This window comes from Lactuca virosa, chromosome 1 (assembly GCF_052849685.1).
Source record: "Lactuca virosa cultivar CGN04683 chromosome 1, Lactuca_virosa_CGN04683_v6, whole genome shotgun sequence".
Lineage (NCBI taxonomy): Eukaryota > Viridiplantae > Streptophyta > Magnoliopsida > Asterales > Asteraceae > Lactuca > Lactuca virosa.
Genome location: NC_136426.1, coordinates 231,315,586 through 231,342,352, shown reverse-complemented (window position 1 = coordinate 231,342,352; position 26,767 = coordinate 231,315,586). Strand labels below are relative to the sequence as shown.

At 34.3% G+C, this 26,767-nt stretch overlaps 1 long non-coding RNA gene across 6 annotated transcripts; it reads left to right on the top strand.

The window, feature by feature from the left end:
- The first annotated feature begins 21,703 nt into the window (after positions 1 to 21,703).
- On the top strand, positions 21,704 to 26,474 carry LOC145108899 (uncharacterized). 6 transcript variants are annotated; one of them, XR_013708633.1, is made up of 9 exons: positions 21,704 to 21,831; positions 21,924 to 21,999; positions 24,278 to 24,925; positions 25,035 to 25,113; positions 25,222 to 25,267; positions 25,380 to 25,574; positions 25,904 to 26,064; positions 26,207 to 26,292; positions 26,399 to 26,474. It is a non-coding gene; the product is annotated as an uncharacterized LOC145108899 (long non-coding RNA). The 6 variants fall into 6 exon arrangements; XR_013708643.1 differs by lacking the exon at positions 21,924 to 21,999 and having other exon boundaries at positions 24,388 to 24,925; XR_013708635.1 differs by lacking the exon at positions 21,924 to 21,999.
- Positions 26,475 to 26,767: the final 293 nt, after the last annotated feature.

Sequence of the window (26,767 nt, the reverse complement as noted above, 5' to 3'; positions counted from 1 at the left end):
CCTTCAATTTCGTCCATGGCATAGCATTAGCCACCGGAAGAGTCATAGCCTCCACATGTCCATTCCACCAGGTGAGAGCTTGATCAACAAATGTACATGTTGCAAACTTCACCTTGACTTCTTTAGGGCATCCGCATATCTCGAACACTGATTCCACCTTTTCAATCCATCTCTTCAGGATTATCATTCCCCCTGTACCATTAAAGATTCGTGGCTTGGCATTGGTGAAATCTTTGTAAGAGCATGTCTTGGTAGGTCCTTGATTTATCCCGTTGTTTGAACTTCCGGCCCCTTGTCCGTTGCCTCCACCATTGTTCCCAATGTGGATCTGCGCCAGTGCTGCTGTGACTGCAGCAGATACAGCTGCTTGAAATACAACTGAGTTGATTTCTGGTGGTGTCGGTGGTTGATTGTTTCCACGGTTTGGTCTTTGCGGCATCTTGCTGTTATGGAACAGAAAGATGTTGAGTACATATTGTGTTTAAGTTGGGAATTCTGTGAATCGATTGCCTATCTAAGTGATTCCATATATTTACACTAAGCAATAAGAATATAAAACACATAGCAGATAACAACATCATGAATAAACACATAAAATTTTCCACTAATAATATTTGTACTTTGATACATGAAAATTTGCTCGAAAGAGCATACATAAGGGTACAAAGTTCGGCAGCATAACGACTCTATGAGTAGTGTAATCACTTAAACATAGCGTCGATAGTACATAACATGGTAAGCCTAAGAGAACATAACACTAGTAGGGGGGGTCTACTGATCTGAAGTGCTCTGAGATGCGTCGGGTGGTGGGGCTGATGATGTGGATGCGCCCTGAAGACGCGCCACATGTCGTTCTGTGGCTCGTAGTCGATCCTCCCAAATCGCTTGACGTACATGAAAGTTATGGATTACTTCTTGAGTTTCTCGTTCCGCTCTAGCCACTGCGGCTCGCATCTGATTCAGTTGCTCGGTCGTGTCCCTGGCTAGGTCGCCAGTGTTCCGTAACCGCCTCACCATGACAGGAAGTGCCCGGTCGGCTGGCCCTCCGTCTCTCAGATCATAAAATTCCCTGGCCATCCCATATGGGGGTCGCTGCCCCTGCTGCCTCCTCCATCTCCAAATATCCACGCCCCATGGAGGCGTGGGGCCATTTGGGCTCATCCGATGAGCGGGCACCCTAATCGAGTAAGGTGGGTAGATGACTTCAGACTCCGCGTCCGAATCACCATTGTCGTCATCACCGGGTTCTTCCTCGGACTCCCCTTCGGAGTCTTCTTCGGCTTCTTCTTCTTCCAAGTCTACCACTGGCTCAGCAGGTCTGCCCTCGACCTCCGCTTCAGGTTCCTCTTCAGACTCCTCCTCGGGGTCTTCTTCAGGTTCCTCTTCCAGCCATCCGTTATTCCCCTGGTGAGGGAAATACGGATCTCCAGGATGATGGAAGCCGGCCATACTGTCTACGAGAGGGTATACAAATAAACTATTATTATTCCTAAGATATTTTTAGTTGTTAAAAAAATTGGGTTGATGTTCTCCTCTTGTTTAACAAGAGGGTATGCCTTAGGTTTACTGACCATCGCGATCGTCCCAGGGCATGTGATAGTTGTATTCTGAAGAAATGTAGTTGATTAGGCTACATTCATCCCTAATACAACTGTAAATAGTCCTGGCTTAACCGAGATGTCAGGTTTTCCCAATCATCTTCTTTGATTTGTTATTATGTTCATTTTTCTAAGTCGCACAAGTAAGAGTGTTTATTAGTATATTTTATTTGTTTTGTTCAGAGTTATTTAGTCCCTCTTTGGGTTTATAGTTGCACATCAATGTGTGGTTAGATATGCCAGTGCACTATAAACAGAGCTCTGATATCAACCTGTCACACCCCCGAACCAGACGGCGGAATCATCCGAGGGCTCGTGTGACTTAAATTGAAATATCATCACAATGAATATACATGAAGCATAACATAAACATCACCATGCATTAATACATTACAACCGTCATTGTTCACATCCAGTACATTGTTTACATTAGATAATCCCAAAAATAAATTGTTTATCAAATGACATCACATAAAAGACATTCAGACACATGCTTGATAATTCTTCATGCTAACGGTTACCTGAGAACACAAGTTGTTTTAAAAACGGTCAACATATATAATGTTGGTGAGTTCATAAGCAGGTTTGATATGAAAATGTTTTGTGTAGTTTGTAAAACCCAGAAAATTCGATATTTTCTGAAACGACAATTGTTTACGAAATAGGTGTGATGATCCATCAGTATATGCGTGAATGATTTCAAAACTTGTAAAAGTAGTATGTTTCTCATAATGAATTCTTGTATTATAGTAATCAAAAGAAAAAGTGAATAATGTTGTTCCCCCGGAAAACCCGATGTTTTCCGATATAAATAGTATGATCGTTTTGTATTATTGTATCGTCACAACGAATGAATATGATTTCCCATGATTACTTAGATGGTATTGGATCTCTATGTGAGTCGTTATAACCATGCATAATAATGACTATTTCGTCTGTCTTGGCATCCTAGCGAATGTTGGTATTGAATTAAGATTTTGTCAGCCTAGACTGGCCGAGTCTAACTGTAGCGAACATCTTAGGTGTGGGGGAGTCACCCCCGTATAGATCTATACACAAACTCTCGCTCTCCCTCCAGGAGACTTTGATTATAACTACAGACTCCGACCGACACTTATTCGTGTCGCCCGTTATTACTCACTTAATCCAAATGAAATTGAATAACCTTGTTTAACAACCTGATTTATGTTTACTTGAATAAAAGGTAAGCCTAACAGACGAAGAGAAGAGGACTACGGAGGCCCACTAAACACGTATGTTGTTATAGGCTGTCGGGTGTGCGACGGACACGTTAGGCCATCATGCATATGATTGATTCGGACCTTACTAGCAATGCAAATGGGCCACTTCGGTCCAATAACATGTAAAAGCCATTGAGGGTCCATTAGGCATGTAATTGGGTCACCTGAGGCCCAATAATCATGATATTGGGCCACAAAGGCCCAATAGCACGAATAGAAGATATTTTGGGCCCAGTCACTAAATCACTTATCTTTTATCGAGTTTAAACTTGTATTGTTGGTATTTGTTGTATGCTAAATGTTCATTTGCAATGTAAAAAAAATATCTTAACGCTTGATTTATAACGAAGCTTTTCGTTGTATATATATATATATATATATTTAAAGCCATGCGTTATAAACTTGATATTTTTAACCCAAACATTAATAATTGTTTATTTGGCACAAAAACATTTAGATTGACCATTGTGGCCCCTTTTTTCTATAAAAATGGCACTTTTAGTCCCTTTTTATGAAAATTGACATTTTTGGTCCTTAAACCATTTTTCTTGACATTTTCCACCCAAACTTTATTTGAATAGTAATTTTAGTCCAAATCTATTGCATTTGTCATTTCCAGCCTTTATTTGTAAAAAGTTTACATTTTTGGCCCAATTTCCGTAAGTTTTACAAATTTGACCCAAAAATCAAAAACTTTGCATTTTTAGTCCAATTTGGTAATAAAATCATTTTCAACCCCTGAAATAGTTGATTTACGTTTTAGACTCATAGTTTGTTAAGTTTTACATTTCAGCCCCTCAGGACTTTATTTTTTTCGCAACCTTGGGCCCAAAACTCGTGAGGCCCAATTTAAAGCCCAATAAGCTAAAATTTATGTTTTTGACCCTTTGAAAAGTATCATTTTCATAAAAATCAGCTTTTATACATACAAATACCTTATAACCCTCATAAAACCGATAATTATCAATTTACACCCAAACTTTGTAATTTTTGCAAAAATGACACTTGTAAAGTTCTTTGGCTTTGTTTTTCACTTTTTAAACTTAAGGACCCTTAGATCTATGATGTATGTTGTTTATTATGTTTTTTTTATGGTTCTTTCACCCTTTTTGCTATAGATCTCGAAATATCACAAGTATTACATATTATCACAACCAAAAACTAAAGAAATCACACATAACATGCACACACACATAGATCATCACATAATACTTGTATTCTCCCCCAAAAACAAGTAAAAACCGAAAACAAGGGGGTATGAACTCACCTTGCTTATTTGTTTCGGTTTTGAAGAAGATGTGAAGAAGATTTTTGGTCCTAGCAACACCTTGAGTGAATTTCAAACTTGGATGGGTTCACTAGAGGGCATGATCACGAAATTGGGGTGGTAAGAAGGATGAATGAGTTCAAAAGAAAGTATGCTACTTAGATTTGTGAGATCTTACCACTAGAGTGCAACTTGATGTGATTTTTGGTTGAAACCTCCTTGAAATGCTTCTAGTTCTCGAAAATTCTTGATGAGAGGGGAGAGGTGTTCTTGAATGTTTTATACTGAGAGAGAGTTTTGAAATGGTTTATGTGTGTGTGTTCCTTCCTTCGGTCGTGAATAAGAGAAGAGAGAGGAGGGAAGTGAGTGCATGGGAACATGAGTCTTGCATAGTTGTATGTTGAATAATACCTAGTTACCCTCTAAATAAAATTGAGGTGGCAAGATTAGGATAAATCATCCATTTCTCTTTTTTTTAACACATGGGCCGAAATTTGGGCCAAGGAAGAAAGAAGTGAACTAGTTTGGGCTCATTCTTGGTCTTGCTCGAAAACATAAAGTCCATTAAGTAGGTTTTCAGCCCATTGGGCCCTTAGGAGGGTTTACGGCCCAATTGGAATGAAAGAATGGGTTTCACGGCCCATTGAAGTTTATTAGGTTTGTTATGGCCCAATAAGGCCCATTTAGGTAAACCCATTCATTTTGGATCCATTATGGCCCAAAATGTTAAGTTTCATGGAAGTGGGTCCAATTAGGGCCCATTTAAGGGTCCTAAGCCCAAAATAGTCAAATTGGAAGCTTATTGGTCCATTAGGCCCAATAAGGAAATCCTAGTCAATAACGGACTTAAATCGGGATTTTTAGGGTTTCCAATCTTTTGTTGACCATTTAAAGTGTTTGTATAGAGTGTTTGATGAAATTTTGTTGTCATTGAATAAACATCATGCATACTTCCAAGTTTTAACCACAAATGTTACTCTTGTTAATGTTTACAAAAACCTTAGAATTCCTATTTGTGACAGTTTCGATAGAACTCTGGTATTTTTCCCCTTTTTGGATGAGCTTATGGGTTCTATAAGGGTGTGTATTGTGGTAAATTCATTAGATATTTCCGAGAGCGGTGTATATAGGTTGGTCAAGATATCAATGGAGCGCTTGGTTTGAATTATATGCATGGTTCATTTTGGGTTATAACCTTTGAATTTGAACAAGAGTATAGTCATTTATCCTATCCTCGGGTCGTGTGCGACCACGATTTCGTCGGGTTTTGCATTGGTAGCAGCTTGTTCTGTGGAAGGAATTGTGTGTGGTAAAATAATATGCATTTTTGCACTCGATTAGCGTTGAGAGGGAAGTTGAATAGGTCCCTGCAAGGCGATGGAATGAGGTGAGTATCTTTATGCCCCCGGGGTGCTGGTCATGAGCTTCCAGTCGAATGATGTAATGTTGACAAGATCAGTGTAATACCGGAGCATTACAGACATCGGCTGAGGGTCGGGTAGGGGATTCCAGACTCATGTTGTGGGCTCGGAGACAATCCAGACCTATGTTGAGGACCTTGTAGGGGTATTTCAGACTCAGACTATGGGCCCAGTGATCATGATTGTTCATTTCTTCTACTTGTGGTACTTTCGGTGTTGGCGTATTGATGGAAGTCGGTTGACTCACGAATCAGCTGGTTTGGATAAAGTGAGTAGTTAAGGGTTGTTGGGAGTATCAGTCGTGCATCATAAAGTCTCTGTTGAGTGTTTGCACTATAAATCCGGTTTGTTCGCAATCTGTTATTAGGGGTTTGGTTGCCAAAGTTGGGTTTTGATCATGGAGTCTCGGGTCATGAAGTTCATTGTGAATGTCTCGAGTGATTTTCCAGGTGGGGATACACATGAGCTGATAAGGGAGGGATGCAAATGTGAAAATTCTTGGATTTCTTATCTTTGCTCGTAGGAGCAGTGGTTGGAAATGGCATGTCAGGGAGTCAAGGGTTTATTTAAGGCTTTTGGTACATCTTATGTATTTGGAATTGGTGGAAATTCACTATTGATGTGTGAGTTCTTTTCCGCATGTTTAGTAGTGATCATACTCAAAGGCAAGGGTTGGATTCAACGAAAGGATGAATGTCAGTCCTGTAATATGGGTTCTGAAATTTAGATCTAATGGGTTCCCAGTCTTGGGAAGCATAATGATAGAGTTGATTCGGTGTTTGTATCCTTGGGAGTCCCTGGATTTGTGGATCTCTCTAGACATTCGGTCTTAGCCAGAAAGTTGTGGAATATGTTGGTTCTGTTTGTGCCTCTCTGTATTGGTTATCTAGCTGAGGCTAGTGTTTGGGGCCGCCTTATTTTCAGATGAAGGGTTCAACAACAGAGAATGGTCAGGAGTCCTGATCCCCGAGTGGAATCAACAAGGTAATTCAGGGTCGGAAGGGTTTAGTATGGTTCGGATTGTAAAGATATATCATAATAACTGTGTCCCGAGATAGTTTTGCTTGCTTAAGAATCAGTTGAGGTATTGTATTTCTGAATTTTAGGAGGGTCGTGATGGTTTCTCCAGTGATGAAAGTTAGCAAGTCAAGGATGGTATGGGTAGACAGCCGCCTGAATGAGCCGACTTTTAGTTCGGATCGGGTTCTGGGGAGGACCGTCTGGGTAACCTGAGGTGGAGATATGGAAACACTACCCTGGGTTAGTTACTGCAATAGACTTCGAAAATGAAGTCTAAGTCAAGTGGGGGAGAATTGTAACATCTTGTTTTGAGGCGATTTCATTGTTGACCCTTATATTGAGATTTTTTGCATATTGGTCCCTAAGTAAAAGAAAGATTGCAAAAGGGCCCATAGTGGCATTTTGGTAAAATCAGACTTTGGGAGTACGCTATGTGTACTTGGGCGCGCCTTAGTATGTTGGGCGTACACCTCGTACGCAGGGTGTACGTGAGGTTCATGCAAACCCTAATTTTTAGGGTCTGGCTCATATTTAAACCTCCTTATAGCCTCACATCTCATTCTTATTCAGCCTCCTTCTGTGAAATCGCCCCCCAAGAAAACCCTAAGAGAAAGAGAGCATTTTGGAGCCTTTGGAGTTATTATAGGTGTACTTGAAGAAGAAGAGAGTGGTGTGGAGAGCTTGTAGTTTGGGAAGCACTTTGGATCTATAGTTTTCTCCTTGTGTGCAACCTCAAGGAGGTATAAAGCTTGCAACTTTAACACTCCATCTTGTAGATCTTGGCATTTCACTCTTTTAAGTCACTTTTTGTCCCAAAATGGTGATTCTTGAACATGACATGTTCTTGACCCATTAAACCGTCCTTTTAGACCTTAGGAAGGGTCTAGAGTCATAAAAATGGGGTCTTAATGGTTGGTTTTGCTCCATGCATTCTTTAGAAGGTCTTAATGTATTATGATGTTGATTTAAGCACTTAATGGACATGTAAAGTCATACAGTTGGAAACTTTATGACTCTTGAGGATGATTTGGCATTGGATCTGGAAGTTGGACGTAAGAACTTAAGGCATTAAGCTCTTAATATGTTTTTAGGAAGACTGGGCGTACGCCCTATGTAATCTGAGTAAGCAGTGTGTACGTGGTTAACCTCCCTGATGGTGGTCAATGCTCAACTACGCCCCTCGTACGCATTCTATGTTGACTCGGTTGGGTTTACTCGGTTGACTTAGTTGACTTTGACCATGTTTGACTAAGGGGTATTTTGGGTATTTTGGATGGTGTTTAAAAATTGGTCATTTGGATGAATAGGTGTCGGTTAGAGCTGAGATTCGGAGTCGAGACCTCATCAGCTATTGATGAGATCGAGAGGTGAGTTTCCTCAATATACTTATGGGTCGAAGGAACCAAGGTCGAATCATTGGATTTGATATCCTGCTCTATGATAGAATGTCGTTGTGCTGTAGTGACATGTTAGATCTCAGTTCTGGTATATAAGATGTGAGTATGCAGTAGTGATTTTTAGATCTGTCTGATAGTTTATTGGCCGGTTATATGTTTATCTGTTATATGTGCACATATTTTGGTTGGTGGTTGAGGCTTTACTGCTATGTGCGTGAGCCAACAGACCGGGGGTTGATTGGGCTCAAGGGTATTCCATCCCGAGGATGACTGGACCTGCTATCGTATATTGGCATTCCAGTCTGATGACTGATTAGGCCAGGTGGGGGTGATCCAGCTCGATGACTGTGGACTCGAGGGTATTCCAGTCTGATGACTGAGTGGGCCCGTTGTATATTGGTATTCCAATCTGATGAATGAGTGGACCTGATATATATTGGTTTTCTAGTCCAAGGACTGAGTGGACCTATTGTATATTGGCATTCCAGTTAGATGATTGATTGGGCCAAGTGGGGGTAATCCAGCCTGATGGCTGTGGACCCGAGGGTATTCCAGTCCGATGACTGAGTGGGCCTGCTGTATATTGGTATTCCAGTCCGATGACTAAGTGGACCTGTTGTATATTGCTATTCCAATCCGATGACTGAGTGGATCTGTTGTACATTGGAATTCAAGTCTGATGAGTGACTGGGCCATATGGGGGTAATCCATCCTGATGGATGTGGACCCGAGGGTATTCCAGTCCGATGAATGATTGGGCCGTTGTATATTCGTTTTCCAGTCCGATGACTAACTGGACCTGTTGTATATTGGTATTTTAGTTTGGTGACTGAGTGGACCAGTTGTATATTGGCATTCCAGTCCGATGACTGATTGGGCCAGGTGGGGGTAATCCAACCTAATGGATGTGGGCCCAGGGGTATTCCAGTCTGATGACTGATTGGACTCATCAGGCTTGTTCGTTTATTATATGTGTATGTGTGGTGGTACTTTAGGGGAACTTAGTAAGCTTCATGCTTACAGTTTCAGTTTATTTTTTCAGGTACTTCAGATGATTCTGGCAAGGGGAAGGCGTGACCTTACACATTCTTGGTTTTCAAACTGATTGGATATTGGGACTCTTGAGGATATTCTTAAGGGATGTGTATTGGATTTTGGTGGGAATTGGGATACCTATCGCCGAAGATTTTGTAAACACTTCTTTAGTAAATGGGTCGTTTTAAAAAGTTTAAATTTGTTATGATTTATGAGATGTTACATCTACACCACCACCGGAAAACGGAGTACCACTGCCACCCCTCACCTCACCTACTCCCCGGTTCAAAACTCACCTATTTCACGATCTCTCTGATGCATAGACGGATTCCAGTTGCTAGTTTTCCGGTGGTAAAGTGTGTAGATTCTATCAACTACCACCATCTACTGCAGATTCCATCATAAAAAACCCCACCACCAAAATCTACTGCAGGTTTGAGCATAAAAGACCACCACCACCCACCATTTCTTCCCCTTTTTTAAAAGGAAAAATCATATACAGAAAACCCCCATTCGACACTGCCATGCACCTGCGTATTTTTCACCCATCGCCGAAGATTTGAAATCATTGTTTTCTTTTCGAGGGGAGATTTTGGAACTTGCCTTTTTCTGGTAGATATCTGATACCGGTGGGAAAAATCAAGCAGAAATCCATCCATGGTTGATGGTGCAGACATTAAATGGTGGTGGATCGGTGACTGTAGCGGTTTTTCTTTCATAAAGAAAAAGAGATGGATGAAGATATGAGTGATGGTGTTGCAAACGGCAGCAGAGAACGAATAATAATCAAATGGTGGAGGTTCTCAAGATCTCATCGGGTCTGCCTATAACGACCTATTGAAGCAGCGACGGCGATGGTTGGACAGGTCCAGGGTCACCGAAAAATGTTTGAAAGAGAAAAAAGGAGAAAGATGTTGTTGAATTGATGGAGAAGAAGAAGGAAGAGTGAGATTAAGGGAGACGAAGTTGGGGAAATAGGTGGCAATCGAAAAAGAGTGAAATAGAAAGGTTGGTCTCCCCTGAGAAAGGAGGAGGAGCACCGGAGTTGGGTAGTTGTCGGTTGTGAGTGTAAATAAGAGAGGGGAAGAAGGAAACTAAGAAAGGGGGAAGGGAGGGGTGGGATATTACTTTTTTTCTTCGTTTTTTTTATCTAAAAAATGATAAATAAGTATTAGAAAAATAAAAAATAAATTATTAAGGGTAAAACAGTCCTTCAATGTCAATAGGGACTAAGCGTTCAAGAAAAAACAAAACTAGTGACGGTTCGAGTTAATTTTTGAAAATAGGGACTAAACGTGTATTTTGGCACATGCACGATGGACTAATGCTGTAATTTAAAAAAAATTGGCAAGTTTTTTTAGAACTCAGTTTGATTGTTGCTGTTGAGATTCAACAAGTTCAGTTTGTTGAAATCGCATTAGAGGCCATGGATTTTGAAGATCCAACTTTTTATGAATGTATTGCATGAAGTTTTGCATGGATTGCAAGAAGATGGATGACGAAAACAGCCAAGGAAGGTTGGAGGCATCAATACGAACGATTTGCCTAAGTTGTTGGTGGATTCAACCCAGAAGAAAAGATTAGGAAGAGAATATCGAAAAAAAATTAAGTTCAAAGGGTTGGATGATAAGATGAGCTGTAAGCATGTGGTTTTGAGGATGAAGGGAGAAGCGTCGATTTGGTATGAAGGACTGAAGGCCAAAAGATGAAGGGAAGAAGAAAATCTCATCTTGGGAATCCTTAAAACGCAAGCTTAGAAGGTAAGTTCAAGTGAATCACCCAATCAAAATTTATCCTAAAATTTTCTGAATCAAGGCAAAAAAATTGGATGTGATTGATGTTGATGAATTGTTGGGAGGATCTACTGTTGAGATTAAAGAATCTTCTGTTGTGAGTGAAGAATCTATTGTGATTGAGAAGGATTGTGAAGACTAAGAAGTAGATGAGAACACCTTCATCTACAATGCCACACTCTGGTACGAACCAAAAAACGACATTGACAAGATGTCATTACCCAGTGCTTAAACAACCGAAGAAAAGGAGAAATATGGTGTTGCTGATGTCGATGGGAAAGGAGAAGTCATGGAAGAAATTAATTTCGTATTTGAAAATGAAATTAACGAAACAGTTGTTGAAGATTCTGATCCTATATACAACACCGAGGATGAAGGCGAGAAGTTGGAAAAAGAAATAGAGGAAAAGATGTTTAATGAAGAAATTGACGACATTGTTGAAGACTCTACTCCTATCTACAACACTGATGGGGAAGGAGAATTTGTTGAAAGGATTAATTTAGTGGTTGGAAACGAAATTGTTGATACAGACGAAATTGTGGAAAAGGAGGTTCTTTTTGTTGAACAACAAAAGGAAACATCGGCTACAACTATGAAGCCAAGGCGACAAACAGGTCCAGAAGCTGAATTTGACTTTGTTGACAAGTGAAAGGGAGGTTGAAAAGGTTGAAGAAGTGGAGCAGATGGTACGAGAAGAAGACCTAAAGGCAACTTTGCTCAGGGAGTATCATGGTGCGACTTTGTCTGATAAGGTTGCATGTCATTGTGATTAGGAGGAGGCCAAGGAGTTGCGAAAGCAAATTGGTGAATACTTAAAGATGGGTGGTGATCACGTAAGTTCTAGTCCATATGCTATTCCAATTCCCTCACATGTGAAGGAGTTTATGATGTTTGGACTTATATTCTTTTAGTGTGTTTTTAATCGGGAAGCTTTGATGATGGGACATGTTGTTCATCACTTTACAAATAGGAAACATGTTCCATTCTTTCAAAAGCATGCTATTACTATTTAAATTATTACAAGGTTAATTTGCAGGTTTCTAATCTTGTTCATTGTAATGTACGAAGATGGTTTTTTATCCACAAATTGAAGGCACGATCAGCAAGTTCTTTGAGTTGTTGGAAGAAAAACTAGTGTATATGGAGGAGAAACTTATTGGAAAAGGAGTTAACATCGATGCGATCAAAAAGAAGTCAACATCGTTGTGATTGGTGGCATAATTGTGATTGGTTTTATCATTGCATTGATGGTATTGTTGTGATCGAGTCAGCTGTATCGATACAATCAGATCAGTTATGTTGCTGCAGTCAGAGAAAAGTCACTATCGTTGTGATCGACTCAGATTTGTTACAATATTGTTTGGATGGAATAAAATGAGTGTGCTTACTAATCCTACATTATTATATTTTAAGTTCAAGAACATTGATCGTTGGATAATCCTATTGTGCAACATCAAATCTCATGAAGATGCTTATGTCCATGGTCTGCATTTTTCACAAGTGTTACAATTAATTTTGAGAAGGTTCGTGATGATATATTTGAACGATATTTTTGTGTATGGTCGAGATGAAGATAAAAATTTGGAAAAAGTGTTTGAAGCCATTAAATCATAACTTTATGGTGAGAAAGTTATTTTTGTATGGGGAGAAGATGTTAATTTTAAGAAGGGTGATGATTTGAGATATCCTTTATTTGAAAGAAGAGACCATCTTGAAAGGATCGTATGGAAGATTCTGATGAAAGAACAACTTTTTGAAGTCCTTGCTGAATTGAGGACAATTCATTTCGAAGGGGGAGGGGATGATACGATTGCAAAAGACAGCCAAGGCTTAGTTTCCAAACCGAGGCTTAGTTTCGACTGGTTGCAACTGGATGCGAACGGTCACAATGAGTATCAATCCCTTGTTATTGGATGTGAATGCAAGCGTTGGAATGTTATTGAGTACGAATGGTTAAAATCCGAGAAGGTGTTGGATGCAAAAAGGCTGATGAGTGCGAAAGTAGTGTCGGATGCGAAAAGGGATCACATTTCGAATGCATGTGATTGGATGTGATCGACTGCATGCCATAGCAGTCTCTAGTAATAGTGAATGTGAACCACTTCGAAACGAGGTTGAGTACGATGTCAATTTCCATTGCGATTCCAATTTGGTGCGACAGGTTGTGATTGAATTCGAACCGTTGGAATGAGTCGGAGTCTTGTGATATCAGTATGACAGAGTCTTTTGGTTGCGATTATCCAAGTGCGATCCAATGCGAACCATACAAAGCTATCCAATGCGAACCTCGCAAAGCTATTAGATGCAAATGTCAGAACTCTAGTTGTGATTCTCGGACTTGGATGCGATTTTCACAATGGGTCCAATTGCGATGTGAACTTCGAAACCTATTGGGCTCTCATTGGTTCCGATAGGCAGGTGCTGACATGTTGGTTTCATTGGGCTGGTGGAAGCTATTGGGTGTGAAGGCTACATAGGATCAATGGTACAATGGATTTTCATGGTTAATTGTGTGGGCTCTAGTTGGAAGATTCTAGAGACGCTTTTAAGTTATTTTTAGCCTTTATTTAATGGTTTCTATTTATTTATTAGTTTCCATTTATTTATTAATTTCCTTTTATTTTGTAATCCTTGCTAGGCTATAAATATCCCCCTTTGTCGAACATTATGATATAGTTGAATGAATTGAATTTTGAAGAACTTTGTTCATTTGAGTTGCGTACTCGCCCCTTTGTCAATTCTAGGACGCGTATTCTAGGTTGATTCGAATTCAAATCAATAGGCGTTGGTTTGTCTTCACCGATATTCAATATATAGGTCTAGATTGTTTATTACATCTATATTTTCTTGTTTTCTAGTCGAACAAGTTATCCTTTTTGTCGTTGTTCTTGTTTTCCATTGCATTCATAAAAATCAGAAAACCCAAAAAGAAATCAACCCCCTGGTATTTGTATCAATTTAGGAGAAGGCAACAGAAGAAACGTGAGGGATATAAATATGGTAGTTAAGATGAGCACGCTTTACTTAAATGTGGCATCGAGGGTATTTCAAAGGAGTGAAACTTGACTTTCTGAATGATGAAATATGTGACTACACAACCAAAGTTTATACTTGGATGTTGTTGATGAGTCTGATTTCACTTTCATCTACATGAACTACAATTCAACTATTTATCATCTTCATCATTAGTTGGTTTGGCTTTTTACTTATTGATTGATTATATGTTGACAAATGATCTACAAGTAAAAGATCATCATCCTTATAAGAATACTAACTATCTATTATGCATATTATCAATAATTTTAAACAAACACTCCAAATTTTGCCCATATTGTAATCAAGGGTTTTAATTTTAACTTTTAAATAGGTACATACATCCTTCGTTTTTCTTTTCAAGGTGAACACTTGGTTCATGTATAAAATATATATTCTCGATTTATTTATAAGTTATAAATGATTTTAATGAATTTCAGATGTTTAGGATTTTTTTCAAGCAAGTGGAAAATTGGTAGTCTTAAACCAACTACTTTAAAGGCTACATACTTCTAGATATTGTGCTCTTTTATTTTGATTTGGGAGCCACAATAAAGTAAATGAGTTATGAATATTTTTAATTTTTACATTTGTAATAACATTGTGATGTAGTTTTGAGTTTATCAATCGTCTTACCTCATTTTTTGTAATAGAAAATAAAAATAAGTTACATTGTTATATGGTTTTGAGTTTATCAATTGTCTTACCTCATTTTTGTAATAGAAAGTAAAATAAATTTATATGTCAATTATATAGAAAATGTTCATCTTCAAAAATATGCATTCTTTAATAAAAAAAATAAATAAAAAACTTGGCCCTCTAAAACACCTCCACCCCATGCATAGCATGAGTTACATTTCTAGTTATTTATTAGTTGCAATATATATATATATATATATATATATATATATATATATATATATATATATTGCAACTAATAAATAACTAGAAATGTAACTCATGCTATGCATGGGGTGGAGGTGTTTTAGAGGGCCAAGTTTTTATTTTTATTTTTTAAAGAATGCATATTTTTGAAGATGAACTTTATATATATATATATATATATATATATATATATATATATATATATATATATATATATATATATATATATATATATATATAGGGAGAGAGAGAGAGAGCTTAAAAATTGGCGAGGACTGCGAAGACAAATCTTTGCTGTAAGATTAAATAAATAAAAGGTGGAGATTTAATTTTATTTATTGTCGAAATCTCCCAAGGTAAGATGAAATTTTGATAATATGTGTGATATATTGATAATTTTTGACGAATGTTAAATGTTTGGAGTGTAGGAATGATAAAAAAAAAGAGTCATCTCCCCTATCATCACCCTACCATTTTCTCTATTTGTCAGATGTCGTCCAACCATTAACTTGACTTTTTTTTACCTATTTTGTTTATCAGCTAAAACATTTTTTTTTTAAAAACATTCTAAAGAAACCAAAGTTCTTAAAATTAAATTTTGTACAAAATTAGGACAATCATAAAATTCTTTCTAAAAAACATTATCTTATTTTTACTTTTACAAAAAAAAAAACCAAAAATAATATTCTCTAAAAATCAAAAAAATTTAAGAGATATTTCTACTCAACATACTAGTGGCTTTGTAAAAAAAATTTAAAATAAGTTTTTGATGTGTTCATATTTTAATTTTACGATAGAGTTCTTTGTAACACTATTTTAGTGATTTTGTAAAAGAACATTATATATATATATATATATATATATATATATATATATATATATATATATATATATATATATATATATATATATATATACACACACACGAACGTCTTGTTTAAATGATTACAACTTTTATAAAAAATAAGATGTGAAACTTTTCGTTCTTCAAATTAAAAATCCTTTTAATGGTTTATCTATGAATTTTTCGAAAAGAAATTTTAAAAGATTAAGTTTGTTTAGATACCAAACTTTATTTGAAAGATTATGAGTTTTTTTTAACTATAATGTTGAATATAATATTATCAAAAATGATATGATTCAAAATATTTATGATTCAAAAAAAAAATTTGATTCAACATATTTATGATCTAAAAATATTTTGATTCAAATATTTTATGATCCTTAATGATATCTTTTATGATTCAAAATTAAATGAGTCAAAATATAAAATGATCCAAAATTTAGTTTTAAACAAAAATTTATTTAATTAAATATATTATTGATCCAAAATCATATGATCCAAAATCAATTCAAAATAATTTGATTCAGAATTTATGATACAAAAATAGTATGAACGAAAAATATTATGATACTTAGAATTTTTATCATTTTAAACTTTTATAAATGCTAAACATTAAAAACTTCGATTGATATTTAATTCGAAAACACGTAAAAATCAAAAAATAAAAACAAAAATAGAAAAAACACTAATAACCTCAAATATGTAGTAATACAATAAAAAAGAGAACAACTTTTTTTTTAAAAAAACTTTATTATTTTTTTAAAAATGCACAAAATAAAAAACCTAAAAACCAAGTATATATATATACATATATATATATATATATATATATATATATATATATATATATTGTTGGATTAGGTGTCTAAGCTCATAACTATAATTAGTATATACTTGAATTGATTGTACCACCGTTCTTTTGGTTGCCCTCAAACCTAGCAATTGAATATGATAGCTTTTAGAGAGAGAGGTTGGTTTATTAATTTATTACTTGGTTAATAAATTAATTAGAAATCAAATAAATGATTTTTTAATATATATTATGAGCATAATATATTTATTAAAAATAGTATTATTTAATTAAGAATTAATCAGAAATTAATTAGAATTAATTTTGGGATTAATTGGATAAATTAAAAGTACAGGGGTTAAAGTGAAATTGTTCAATAGTTGAACAAGAGGCATTCTAAAACCTTCAAAAGGTCCTTGGACGTTTTTATGTGGTTCTAGATGTTCTAGAATATATAGAATTATCCTTGGAGGATAATTAAGAAACCAGATAAATACCAAAAGTAAGATAATGTTATTTTATTGTTTTTGGACTTATCTTGGGTTTCTTTGTACAGTATAAAACGACCCCTAAGCCTCAAAATTTCAGTCATGCTATTCCTTAGAGGGTTAGGCCGAAATTCTACCTCTCTCTCTCTCTCTCTCTCTCTCTCTCTCTCTCTCTTCAAGTTCCTTGGTCGCAAGGGTTTGAGAGTGAACCATTAGAGGCGCGAGACTTGTGGCGCTTGCTTCCAAGAGTCTTTCAAGGAGGAATACAAAATTGTTTACAATAACAATCTCCAAGGTAATTTTCTTATTCTTATGAGTTAGTTTTTCATAGGAAAAGTTTTGTAGATTAGCCATTCATAGTATGTTGCTATACTTGAAAGACATAGATCCAATTAGGTTGCATGTTCCCTAATCATTTGAATTGTTTGAATTTTTTCCACTTAGTGCATTGTGTTGTAACCCTAAAAAAACATCATATATATAGGGTCCGGATCCGGTAGGAAGCCAAAAAATGGTATTAACCGCGAGGACGATTCTCGTCCACTCATTTTCATTAAGGGTAAATATGTTAATTTGTTAAAAGGAGCTGGGCCATTTATTAGCTTAGTTGTTGGGCTAATCCTATGGATAAATTAATGTCCATATGAGCCAATCTATGTTAGCGTTATTTCTCGTCGAGATGGTCTTCTCTCTTGGTTCGACGACGTTGTACCATCCCAACATAAAATCAAGTTATTTTTTTTTTCAATTCCAACTGAATCGTGTTCTGCCCAGTTCTCTTTCTCGTAAATTGTATGAAATTATTCTCTAATTCTTAGTTTCAAACTCATTACGATAATAAATTAAATGAATATCTGGATTAGGTATAGGAATTCGTAATGGTTTGTTAGATTTTCATCTTCGATTTTGTTTATGAGTTTAGGTGATACGATTTGATGATGAATGTTACGTGTTTGATGAAATGTCTAGGAGGAAACTTATTTTGATTTTGTGTTTTTTGGTTGTCTTAGTTGATGATGACTATTACATGTTTGATGAAATGCATAGGAGGGAATAGAGGTCATAGAAAAAAGACTATGAACATTCTTTTAAATTGTGTGATATATGGTCACAGGTGCAATGGTAGTTTATGTATAAACAAATTTGAAATAAATGATTAATTGACACTTCTGCTTATAAAAAACCCCACCACCAACATTTTTTTCTCGGCTCAATTATATATATATATATATATATATATATATATATATATATATATATATATATATATATATATATATAAAGGTTATTTGGAAAACAAAAAACCCTAAAAATCATAAAAATGCATAAAAAAATACTTAGACATCACAAAACTTTTTTTTGAATTTTTTTTATAAAAAATCGCAGTTTCAAAAAAAATTTGATTTTTTTTTTCAGCGAATTTTAAGAAAAAGCTGCGATTTTTTATAAAAAAAATTTAAAAGAAAGTTTTGTGATCTCTAAGTATTTTTTTTATGTATTTTTTTGATTTTTAGGTTTTTTTGTTTTCCATAGAACCTAAACCTATATATATATATATATATATATATATATATATATATATATATATATATATATATATATATATATATATATATATATATATATATATATATATATATATACACACCTTGTTGTTTTGATGCAGTGTGGACATATCCCATGATGGTCTTCTCCTACCGGTTAAAATATGTTAAGTTATGCAAGAAGTCTTGGATTTACCATAATCTGCAACAAGTACCATGCTTGGGATGGCCACATATGATGCATTCATCAAGTTTTAATTTTAACTTTAATAACTTAAATCTTTTATAATACTTTAATTGTGCTAACATTTAATCATTGGAGTCATTCCTTTCAACACCATATATTAAAGTTATTATTTCTTTGATTTGTAATATTTTAATTGAGGCTTGATGCTATTCAACTAAATTTGGATTTTTGTGTTGGTTTGTTATTGGACATTAATAAATATGTGTAAATTAACCTCCTAATGGGTTTGATTTCTTTATTCTAAGAAGAATTAGCTTTTTTAGAAAGAATATGCACATAAAAGTGGTTTTGAAACAAGATTAGCAACTACAAAAAATGTAAAACAGAGTAGTTGGATACGAAAGTGGATGCAAATTAGGCATTAAAACAGGACTAAAAAAGAAAGCTTCATTTGATACTTTTTTCTATGATCTTCTGCACAACCGAATGTCTTTAGAGTCATTTTAAGGTCCCATTTTTTATACATAGAGGTTTGTTGAAAATAAGTTATCATGGATGATCGTAATGTTATACAATCCATAATTAAAAGATCTAAAAACTAATGACCCAAAACATATGAAGCACATGGTCTCTGATCGAAAAAGTGAGATGCATCATAGAGGTTTAGATCATGGCTATCTATAATTGAACATTAAGATCCTAAAATTTTAGATACATATTTTTATAACTCAAAATGTATATGATCGAAATTTACAAAATGCAAAGTTTATGATCCAAAAATTTATGATGCACAAGGTTTATGATTAAAAATATGAGTTGAATCATGAAAATTTGGATCATGAATATGAATAATTGAAATGTTGATCTTAAATTTAAAATCCAAAAATTATGATGCAAAATGTTGTTTACAATCTAAATATACAAGACATAAGATTTTTGATCTTTATATTTTTGAAGTATAAAATTGATGTATTTTTATATTAAGAAAATATTAATGATCTAACTATTTATAAATTATGATACAAAACTATATGACGTAGAAATACAATATACAAAATCTATGATCCAATATTTATGATGTATACGAGCTATTTATGATGCACACGAGCTATAATCTAAAAAAACTAGATAAAAAGTATGGATCTTTATTATTGTTAAAGTATATATAATTAAATTACTTTTATAATAAGAAAATAATTATGATCCAAATAGTTATAAGTTATAATTCAAAGTCATATGATCCAAAATAACATGATGAAAACATTTAAAATCCATATTTATATGATGCTAAACCTTTTGATCAAAAATAAAATGATGAAAATGTTTACTTTTCACAAAATAAGATCACAACTTTCTTTGATACATAAAAAAAATAATCATAAGTTTATGATTCAATTTTTTTGATGAATGTGTATATTTTCCAAACACTCATTTTGCATCATAAAAATATACAACATAAATTTTGCATCATCAATCATTGTTGATTATATACTTTTACATCAGAAAGTTGTAGGAACCAAAAAATATGATCCAACTTTTATAGTAAAAGACTACCAATATTCTGAAGAAGAAAAAACCAATAAAACAGTACATAATAAACATAATCCAGAAAATTCATCAATACCCCACAACTATTATCTTTAATTCAAACCATACAATTACTTAAAACCAAAAATGTATCTAGACAATTTCGTAACAAACAAACAAACATATTCAAGTATCATTGTTTCTTAACCACATCACACAACAACCATGAAAAACCTACAACCTGTTACCGTATTATTTGTATACATGTATTTATTTAGTTTATCCCATCTACTTTTATATAGTTAGCCCATTTCGTATATTCAGCCCATGTATGATTGTGGTATGTATTTATTGAATGGAAAGACTATAAGCTGTTTTATGGGAAAATATGTTCTGTAACATGGTATCAGGCTTCCTCTCTCAACCCCAGTTGATCCTTGCATCATGTTTCTTCATCGATCTCCCTCCTCATCATTGCTCCTTTCGACACTTCTTTTTCTTGGTATTTTTTGCGCCTCTTTTCTCCTTCATTATCCTTTGTTCATCAATCCCCATGACTGACAATGATCCTCCGTCTCCTAAAACAAATCCCTCAGACAAGATCTATGGAATCACAAACATATAGTCCTATGTTCCTCTCCTTTTAGACTTAGATCGACTGAATTACGACTCATAGAAGGAGATTTTGAAAACCCATTGCAAATGGTATAAAGTTTATGACCATCTTACAGGAACCTCATCTAGCAAGAACACAACCGATATAGAGTGGGAAACGGTTGATAATATTGTTAAACAATGGATCTATGTTTCTCTCTCACAACCTGTCCTTTAAGCCATCTTACACTTGATGCAACGGCTAGTGAAGTTTGGAAAACAATTGAAAACCTATTTCATGAAAAAACAAGGAAACAGAAGTTATTGAACTTCATGATGAGCTCTGTAACATCACCATTGGTGACTCCACCGTTATGGAGTACTGTACCTGTATAAAGTCGATCTATGACCTCCTCTCCAACATCAGGGCTCCGGTTCCTAAACACAAATTAGTCACTTACGCCATTAACGACTTATGACAGAAGTTTGCTCATGTTATTCCTCACCTTCTCCACTCCAAACTGTAACAACCGGTTATTTCGGGTCAATAAATGTCAAACAAGTCAAACCAAAAGTCAATTATGCAAACAAAAGTCAAATAATCAAAATTAAATTATGAAAATTCACTTTACTTTTGAGGTTTTCGGTTGAGGAATCAAAAATCAAAAATCACATGCAAACCGAAATCTCATGCCTTAGACCGAGAACCCATTGATCCGAGAACCACCTTTAGACCGAGAACACCTTAAGACCGAAATCCTACTTGACCGAGATCACTCTTAACCGAAGACCCTAGACCGAAATCGCCTTCTAGACCCAGATCATGCGAGATTTCGGTGACTTAATAGGATTCTCGGTGAGGATGGGCCGAAATCTCAATTTGGATAGGGTGGCACTTTTACCAATGTGATAAATTACACATTTCAAGGGATATGTTACATCATCTTTTACCCCATATATATATATATATATATATATATATATATATATATATATATAACCGAAATCACTCCCTATTTTCCCTCATTTACGTCCAAAAATCTCCCAAATTCTCTCAAAATTCACAAGAACATTCATACAATCTTCATATCTTCATAACTTCGCCCATAATATCTTCAAACAATTCCCAGGAAAACCAAATACTTCATGTTGATTCTTCGGAATATTGTAAGTATCCTTACATAATCTAATGTTATACAACACTTTAAATATTAGTTTATCTAATTTACACATGTTATTATGTGTTTAAAACAAATTAGGATACGACTATATTCACGTGTTCTAACTTGAAAAACATTCCTATCATTCCGTTATCCAGCCAAGAACACACCCGATGTGAGTTCATAACCCTACAGTTTTCAAGATTTTTCTATGTTTTAGGGGGGGAATACAAGTAAAACACAAGAAAACTTGTGTTAATATACAAATCGTTATATATGCTTTCTTATATTTTATGCGAAAACGCTAAAATACATGAAATATCGTTATCTCCAAATTCAGGAACGTATACATACAAAGTTTTCGTACAAATATGCTATGGTTTTTTTTACAAAAGGGTTAAAGTCTTATAAACTATTTTTATATAGTTTATTTATTGAAATCCATTTGTATCCGTTTCATATATATATATATATATATATATATATATATATATATATATATATATATATATATATATATATATATATGAAACGGATACAAATGGATTTCAATAAATAAACTATATAAAAATAGTTTATAAGACTTTAACCCTTTTATAATATGTTGAGCAAAAAGGGTATAATTATATAAAGATGCATATATAATTATTTCATTTCATTTTATTATCATAATGAAAATGGTAATGTACATACAAAGGATTTTTTAGTACAACGAAACATATATATATATATATATATATATATATATATATATATATATATATATATATATATATATATAATATAACTATTACTAAATCGTGACACACGCCTAACATTCTGACGTTTACAAAGATATAATATAACTAACGGAGAATCTTCTGAACGAACACTTCAGACCTTCTAAATAACCTGAGAATACATGCATTAAAATACGTGTGCAAAATTGTTGGTGAATTCTACAGGTTTTGACACAAATTATTTTTATACCTAAAAGTGTTTGATAAAATTTAGCTGGTTGACCAACTTTTATACATATCTACTTTTCTATTAAAAGTATAAAATAATTGAGTTATAACAATGTGTTATGACTCATTCATAAATACCATTTGTTCAAATCCAAATGTACAAAAGTTGGAAAATACATATAAGTAATTCAGACTTATATGAAAATGCATTTTTATATAAAGATTTTGAATATCAAATTATATAAAAATAGGAAATGTTACCCTTTGTGAGAACATAAAATAACCAACTTTACTCTTGAAACCTTATACAAGAATTTGTATCATTTATATGAAAAACTCATAAGTATTGAATTTATGAACTTTGTAAAATCGTGTCGTGGCAATAATTAAGTATTATCTGACTTAATTTGAAAACCGACACTTAACCAGTGGGGCAAACTCCTCCTACGTAAATATTGTGTTTTATTATAAAAACAAATGGTTTATATAAATAACTCATTTTATGTAAGTTAATAAATCTTGTCGAGTCATGTCATGATATTAATGAAGTGTTATATGACTTAATTTTTGGTATTGACATTTATCGCTTTGAGTCACAAGCTATCCCACTAAATACAATTTCTTTCAACTAGAATACGTGAACATAAACCCTGTATAAATCCAATACCGATTTTATACGGTAACGTAACAAAACTGGGATTTTATAATGAAATCATAACCGAACTCGTGACACTGTACTTTATTAATGCACCGACACCATAATAAGGCGTGCGTGCTAAAGTCATTCACCCTGTTATAACACGTGGTAATGTTCGATAATGCTAACGTCAGCGCCAAAATTCATCTCGTCAGATGTAGTTGTAGCTAGCAACTCCAGGCGGCCGGTCGTACCGTATAAGATCAATAATATGACACTTACACCCGACGTTAGTCGTTCCCTCAAGGATTAACGGTTATATATTCAAATCCATAACTTTCAAATAAACTTAATGAGAAATTTTATTTTTAACGACACAAATAGATTTAATTTTTGTTGATTTTTTTTATTCAATCTTCAACGATAGACGGTTTAAGCAGTTTGGGATGTTCTAAAAGAAATTATCAATATAATAAATTTAATATACATATTCTTATATATATATTAAAGATGACCATCTTTATGAATAGTGAACATCCTGATTTTTTTGGCAAAAATGGCCCATAAGTTTTCATATTTTTAGTGGTTCAGATTTTTCGCACTAAAGTTTGTGGTATTGACAATTTGGTCCCTTAAATTATTAACATTGGTGTAAAGATAAGGATGGGGCTGATACGTGTCATTCCCACGTCTCCCGCTACCGCCTCCTTATCCAATATCTTCCGATTCCAGCATATATCGAACTTCCGGATACTTCCCAGTTCCCACCGCCTTTCGTCTCTTCCAAGCCGTCTTCTTCCCCAATTTTGCGTCATCCCTGTACGTTGTTCGTCCTAGGGTTCTTATGTGTTGCAATCAATTTAACCCAGGTATCGCCGCTTTTAATCTAGCCCACCTCTCTCTAGCCCTCTAAGACCGTCTTGCATCTTTCTTCTTTTGAGAGTACATCACCAAGTTGCTGCCTTCGTTTTCCAATTAGATCGTCGACCATCTTCAAAGGCCCTTCGTGTGGAGGTCTGGAGTGATTAATGGATGAGGAAGGCTCGCAAGGTAGCACTTCACAATGCAGAGCATCTATTGTTTCCGATTTTGGGGTGTTTCGGAGACGATAACCCATCTGGAGGTGTAGTATGCTCATTTTTTGTTAATAGTGTGTTGAACTAACAATATACTTAGGGGTTTATATAAGAAAAAAGAGACGAACGATTGATTCAGGTACAATCTACTTGGTGTTTTTTATTTTCAGGTGTTTTACTATGTTTTGTTAGTGCTTTTGTTATAAACACCTAATCCGTTTCAGATGAGTTCGTTTGCTCCTATTCTTATTCAATTTTTGTTTAGAATTTGTTTCATTGCATTTATTTTGAAGTTAGGTTTTACCGATTTTGGGTAACTCGCATCCATCTTCTTGCTGTTTCTTCTCCAATCAGGTGTTCCTGGTCTCAGACGATAAAATACATATACAAAGTACAACCTACGCCTCATATTTCAAGATTAGTTTTGTCTCATATTTCAAGGTTAGTTTTCTCTCACAATTGAAACTCATGGCGTTTTGATTTTTGTCTGCTACTCTAGGTGAGCATTTTATAATTTGGAAATGACAATGATTTTTACATTCTATTGCAGGTCTGATGTTCAACAAGCATGAGTTCATTGTCTTCCATAAACTATCTTCTCGATTTCTACAACACATTTGTATCTATAGGTATTTGCTGCTTAGTATTCTCTTATTTGTAAAATATTAGACTACAAAAAGCCATACATAAGCTTCATGGATGGTGTAAGCTAATGGAATTGGTTTGTTTAATTCCAGATGTTGGATTTGCTTACATAGCAACACAAACTCCAAGAAAGACTCGGTAAATATCGACACTAAAACTTAACTTAACAGATTATTCATTGAAAAAAAGAACAAAAGAAATATGAAATATCATGTTCATGTGATTATTGATTTGTAAATTGTATGCACAGGTGCATATCTTGGAATCACAGAGAACAAAATTTCAAATCCAACTGATGCACTTTATGTAGGTCCAGGGACACATTTGGCCCACCTGGAAATCTGGGCCCACTTAAGGAGACTATCCTGTCAACTACATTGTATATTTCTTACTTTCCCTTTGTTGAGGGTTACTATGGGCTTGGACCTGATGCATATATCTTCAGGTAATACATATTTTAATAACACACGGCTGAATTGCTTTTATTTTGTTCGTTTTATAGTAGGTAAATCTGCTTCTTAGTAACTATTATTTATTTTCACATTCTTTTTCCAACTTTCCATTCCATTGGTTTTGTATACATGTAGATTTCTAAATCTATGATCTCAATGTCAAAACAGGAAACTCAGATGTTCAGGGTTTACCTTTGTTTATACTACCCCATAACAGTGCTCAAAGTATAAACAAATGCTTTATTGATTTCCATGGGTATAGTCATTTAAAAAATTTATTAAATCCTTGAAAATGACCATTTTGTTCTTATCTATTTTGCAGTTGGCTAACCTTTTGGGCTTTGTGATCGGACCATGAAGCATGCCACCTATTTTTTTTAATGCTTCAAAGAGAAACATTTTTGGTTTACAACTCTTTTTCCCCTATTGGTATCATCTTAACAATTATTTGTGATTGCATAGCAAGTCAAAATTGTATTCCATGTATGTAGGTTTCTCCATCCTGAAAAATTGTTGAATAATTTGATTAAAACGATATATTACAATTGTATGTATGTATGATTTATATTCATTAAAAAAATATTAATATTACAAATAATGATAACACATACTCTGGATTTTATAGGCCGTTGTGTATCTTGGTGAGATGGCGGGGGTACGTGTGGTTGAAAGAAGAGAAAGCAAAACACTTGCAGCAACAGATGAAAGAAGGTTGTTAATATGAACATTTAATAGTTGAAAGTATATACTTATTTGAAAATAGTTTTTAAAATTAATGGAAGCCATTCTAACTTTAAGTAACACATCTTTATGCAAGGTAACTCTCATTGCAGCCCGGTTTAATTCTTTGGATTTGGAGCTATAATTGCAAGGTTGCAACATTTTTTATTTTTTGCTAAATTTTAAACTAATACTATCATTTTGTTTGTTATAGACCTCCAATTACAACTACTCATTTTTAATAATTGTTTGTTTTAATATTGCATGTGACATGGAAGCATTTGAGTAATTGCGGTAATAGCAACATACTTTGAATTTTCATGTTTTTCTTCTGTTTTTTTTTTCATTTTTCTTTTTAGTTTTTTTTTTTCAAAAACCTAACTACATTGCCATTAGGTACATTTTCTATTTTTTGTACTAAAATGCCCTAAATAATAATGTACTTTGAAGTTGTACCTATTTATCT